Genomic DNA, 6,000 nt, shown 5'->3' on the forward strand with positions numbered 1-6,000 from the left:
GGAACTGAATAAATATATGCACTTTGGTAATGACAGAGTTAACAAATTAGAAGGTGGTAATGAAACAGTTTTAAAAGGCAGCAGATCGATCAAATCAGGTATCTTGAGAAAGGCTGAATGTTGAAATGCGTAGAAACATGATTATCACGAACTGACCACTAACTCGAAGGAGGACAGTGAGAGCCTGCTATTTGGGGGGCTTTAAAGAGGAACACTATCAGCCAGAGACGCAAGTTTCCTGATATATTTACCAGCAAAATAAACAGCTGAGTTGGAGTACTTATAAACTCCTGGGAGATACCGAAGTAGTGTCTATGTGGATTCATGTAATCAAGGAGTGACAAACACCTGAAAAGGAGATCCATCGGAACACCCGGTAAACAGAGGCTGGAAGCAACAGCGCTCTACCGGAATTATCTATCGGAAAAGGGAGGATATCAAAACAGTGCACTGTTAACCCGGAGGAGACCTAACGGAAAGTCAAGAGTCACACAAAAAAACGTATGTACATACTATTAGCAATAAACAGCTACTTAAGATTGTTTAGCTGAACTTTTTAACAATGACGATTGGATACATCTAGGAAGTCTCACTTATTGTGTATTTCCATCAACCTAGCCGTAAACCACAATTCTTGTTAAAGTGCGTACTAACATATGTTCTATTAACCTATCAGTGAGGAATTCTACTTAAACCTTGGTGGAAACGAGAGTATTCAGAAGCATAAAACAGAGATATTTACTCGTATAGCAACATGCATGTTTATTTGACTTAATGCTACAAAGGTTACAAATGTTACATTGTAATATGTATTTATATCTATATTGATATCAAATCTAGTATTATTTAACAAAAGGGATTTTTTAAGATTGCACTTTTAGTCCGTTCAAAAGAATTTTTAACAAATTAAACTACCAGTTATTAACCAACAGCCTACTGCATATTTCTTATAAGGAACCATTATAAAAGGTGAACTAGATAAACACCCTACTAATATTATAGTTAATTTACACTTGACCACGGTCTGAGAAAGCAGACTATGGTAAGAATTATCGCTCTTAAATAAGGAGCCATAAACAATACTTTGTCCTATTCGGAACTCGACTTATACCCTAGAGTGCATATATACACATATACATAACATCACCAGGTTATTTAGAGTGGAAATCTGCATTATTTTTTGCGCCTCCTTATAATTATATTTTGACTATGCTGACTATGTCAGGGAGGCCGATAGGATACTTATGGATGAAGATTACTATCGGTTACTAAAAACCGATCCAATACCTATATTTACTATTAATTGGTTACTCTAATTGATCATGGTTGGAAGGAAGGTATTCTCACAACAAAAGAAAAACAATATCTCATTCCTACTAACCCAAATGTACCATTTTATTCTTATTTACCAAAAAATCATAAAGATATAAAAAGGCCACCAGGAAGACCAATCATAGCAGGTATTAATAGCCTAACTGACAAACTGTCATCCTATTATTATTTGCAAAAATATGTTAAACTTCTACATTCGTTCGTAAAAGATACTACAGATTTATTACAAAAACTTTCACTTATCAAAAGGAATGAAAACTATATTTGGATGACATGCAATGTCAGTGCATTGTATTCCAACATATCTCACGAAGTAAGTATTCAATATATCTATTTTACATGATGATATATATATATATATATATATATATATATATATATATATATATATATATATATATATATAAAAATATGCCAGCTAACTAAAAAGAATATCTTTTGGATTTAATTACATTTATTTTACAGAACAACTATTTTAAATATTTAGATAAATATTATTTACAGATAAAGGGGATTGCCATGGGGACCAGGTTCACCCCAAGCTTTGCCAATCTGGTGATGGGTCAATTTGAACAAACTTATATTTACAAGCAGAGCTTGAGGGAGAACCATCCCTACTTTAGACACTTTAGACACTTGTTGTAAGTTCCAGTAAGATTATACAGCACTGTAAAGGCAACAACAACCTAAACACTGATGAAAATACTGACACTATCAGCAATAATATGGACACCATATTTGTTTCTATCTGGCGTCGTTCTTATAATGTGTAGGTTGCAGACTGAGTGGGTGCTTTTAACGTTTAATAAAACCTGTTTGTAAAACAAATAGCTTGTAGACGAATCTTGTCACAGCTCAAAAAGAGAGATGTATACCTGTTCCTTGCCACAAGTTTGAGCTGCATTATAAAAACAAAACAGTTCACCTATAGAACAGGCTTAAAATCTTACCACCCTAAATATCAATAATACAGACTGATAATATATTAATTTATTCTAACTATTTCTTCTAAAAACATAGAAATCATTATATTAAAAATCAGGAGTGCATTTCATGCATGATATTTAAGAAATCCTGTGACGTTTGTTTCTGTATTTAAAAAATGTTTTGGATCCGTACATAAAAAAAGTTATTTGATTTAATATCCACTTTAAAAGTATCTAAATTCAGGTAGATGTGTCCAAAAAAAAAACAATCTTATTTAGTGTAATATTTTCTTAATGTTCAAAATGTCTTTTTTTTAATTAATCTTAAAAGTAACACTTTTGCTGCTTTAATATTGGCAGTACTTATTTGCTGCAATATTACTTGCAGTTTTTCAAAGTATAAAGTTGGTATTTCATTTCCTTTTACATTTTTTTTCATTGCGACTGGAGATTCATTTAAACTTTGAGATATGCGGCTTCTTTATACGCAGTTCATTGCCCAACAGTCTCACCCCATACAGTTATCCTGACTTCTACTTCAAATGTATTCAGCAAATTACTTCAGACAGAGCTACTGGTATTCATGCAAACCATGCCTACCAATGCGGGATGACGTTTTGAAAATGCTCCAAATGATGGCGATGGGTTTTAGTTCGTTAGTCTTTCTCAAGCCAAAACTGAACCAGTCCACAATCACCCTTAAATATCCTCAAGGGGAGGAGAGTGATGTAATAAGTCAGACAAATATAAGACTTTGTGTAATCAGCAATTCTTCAATACTTTAGTCATTATCCCAAAAAAGTATTTGAAATATTTGAATATATTACATATCATGCAGTCCAATATCAGTATCATCTGCCACATATCACTATTTCGATTTTCAAAATGGGGGTTTGTTTATATAAGCCAAAATGAGTCCAAGATGATTATACACTTCTTTTCAACTCACTTTGTTTATTACTAGTTCTGGCAAATAGTGGACATTTTACTGGTTACCCTGTTAAGCACTAATATACTAAGAGGTAGATTTACGCAAATCATGTCCGCTCGACCTCGCTTAATGCTGGCAGTATACGCTGTTGGAATTTACCATTGCACAATTATTTCTAGTGAAATGTTTAAAATGTTAGCCCTTTTAAATAACAAATTTTATTTTACTTTGAAAAATTGTAGGGAGAGATGTTTATAAAATAAAACTGATTTCATTAAGGGCATTTACACATTATCGATTATACATTTTATATCTTTACTTCAAAGGAATCCTTAATTCATTTGACTGCTTTTCAAACATAACTTATTTCATAATACAGATAGTCTCCGTCTTTGCCTTAAAGCCATATTTTTTTCTTTGCTGCATCTTTAAGAATATATTTTACATAAATTATTATATTTATTTTTTATTTTTAAATTATTGTAACTGTGTTTACTAAAATGTTTTATTCCTATACTATGGACACTTACTCATGCCCACCAACAGAGCCTTCCTTCTTAGCCCGTTGTGCAGTTATCTTTCTATATATATATATTGTGTAAAAACATCTATAATCTACTATTTTTCAATATAAAAATCATTAACCTTTTTGATGTTATAAATCCATTATATGTCAAATAGATTTTTTTGTTTAATATCCCTTTATGATGTGATAAGATTGAATGTTGTCCTTTGTAAACAGCAAATTTGTTCTTCTGACCTTTACTGTTTAAAACACTCCTGATATATAGTGATTGATTAGAGGCATCACCCAGAGCCTACCCATGAATGCTCTTCAACAAATCATACCAATAGAACTAAGTCAATTTAATAAGTAAGGTAAATTTGAGATTTTTTTTTGCTCTGTTTGAATTTCGAAATGTTAATTTTTACTTTCTTGTCAATTAAATGAAGGAACAATCAACATAGACAACACTATATACAATCCCAGTGATCTAACACCTATGTTATAGAATATTGGTTAGGGATGTGCATTCAGAGTTTTTATTCACAAACAAATGCCAAATATGGCCACAGCCAGTGGCATTCAGCTATTTTCAGAGCCGGATCGCTTCTTGTAAAAGTGCAACACACTAAGATGTGGATTTGTACAGATCTTAGTGTGTTTTACCTTCACAAGAAAATTCCTGCTTCGAAAATAGCCGAATGCCGCTGATGGCAGCCATATTCAGCAATTGTTTGCTAACGAAAAGTCTGAATGTGCATCTCTACTAATTAGTAATAGCTCACATGTATAAAGCTATATATATGCATCACTTATGAGAAGTAAAACAGTTAATCTTAGGTAGTTTATGGGTGTTATTGTACTTTTTAACACTTTAGTTATGAGTTTTATGCTACAGCTTTGTAACGTAAAACTCATAACTAATGACTCTAGATGGCGGTACGGATCTTGTGGTTATACGGTGTATCGCTCACTTTTTGACCTCCCAGGCAAACTCGTAATGACGGCGCTATGGGAGTCCCATTGAAAAATATTATTTTTTTAAATGCGGTACTGACGTTGCGTGACGGCCAAAAAGGTGTGCAGTACACCTATACCTACAAGACTTGTAATAGCCGCGTTAGGGAAAAAGCAACGTTATGAAACACAACAATGCTTTTTTACTCATACCATAAAACTTGTAATCTAGCTATAAATGTTTCTTTTTGTAATATTATACTGCATATTTGTACAATAAAAAAAACAAATATATATATATATATATATATATATATATATACTTTATTCTCTCATGCTATTTTTCTATATATTGTACTCAAAATCTTTAATAGGATATGAGACCATTTTTACTTATATAGTATTAGACGTAAATGCCTGGAATTTAGATTTCACAATAATCTTTCTCCAAGACATTATAAGGGGGAAACGTACGAACCATGACACTGTAAGCGTGATTATACTAATTTTCTTTTGTTTCCTTAGGTGTATATTTTTACTTAATTTGATTGCTATTGCGTGTTCTCAATATTCGTATACATTCGCGCTTGCAATATTAATATTTCACAATATTGTGATCACAATGTTGCGTTTTTCATATTTCATTATATTGCGATTGCTCAATAGTATTTTACTTATAATATTGCAATCACCCTGTAGCAAACGTTTTATATTATTATTAAAATATATCTATAGATATACATTAATATAGAACATGTTTGCTGCAGTGCAATCGCAAAGTAAAACACGATCTCGCAATCGCGATCACAATATTATGAAATATGAATATGAAACACACAAAACAGCGACTGCAATATTGTGAAATGTGAATATTGAGAATGTGCAATAGCAGCCTTAAATGAAGTAAACATATACGCCTAAGGACACAATAGAGGATTAGTACAATCCCACTTACATACATATTCTAACATTATTCTATACAATACATATACATTAAAGGGACATGAAACTCACAATGTTTATTTCATCATTCAGATAGAGCAGGCAATTTTAAACAACTTTCTAATTTACTTCTATTATCAATTTTACTTTCTTCCTTTGGTATCATTTGTTGAAAAGCGGGGACATAAGCTTAGGAGCCTGCCCATGTTATCCATCTACAAGAGCACTAGATGGCAGCACTATTTTCTGCCATGTAGTGCTCCAGATGCCTACCTAGGTATCTCTTCAACAAAGAATATCATAAGAACAAAACAAATTTCATAATAGAAGTCAATTAGAAACTTTTAGTTTTTTTTTAAGTTTAATTCTCTCTTAACCACAAAAGAGAATAAATGGGTTTCATATTG

This window comes from Bombina bombina, chromosome 3 (assembly GCF_027579735.1).
Source record: "Bombina bombina isolate aBomBom1 chromosome 3, aBomBom1.pri, whole genome shotgun sequence".
Lineage (NCBI taxonomy): Eukaryota > Metazoa > Chordata > Amphibia > Anura > Bombinatoridae > Bombina > Bombina bombina.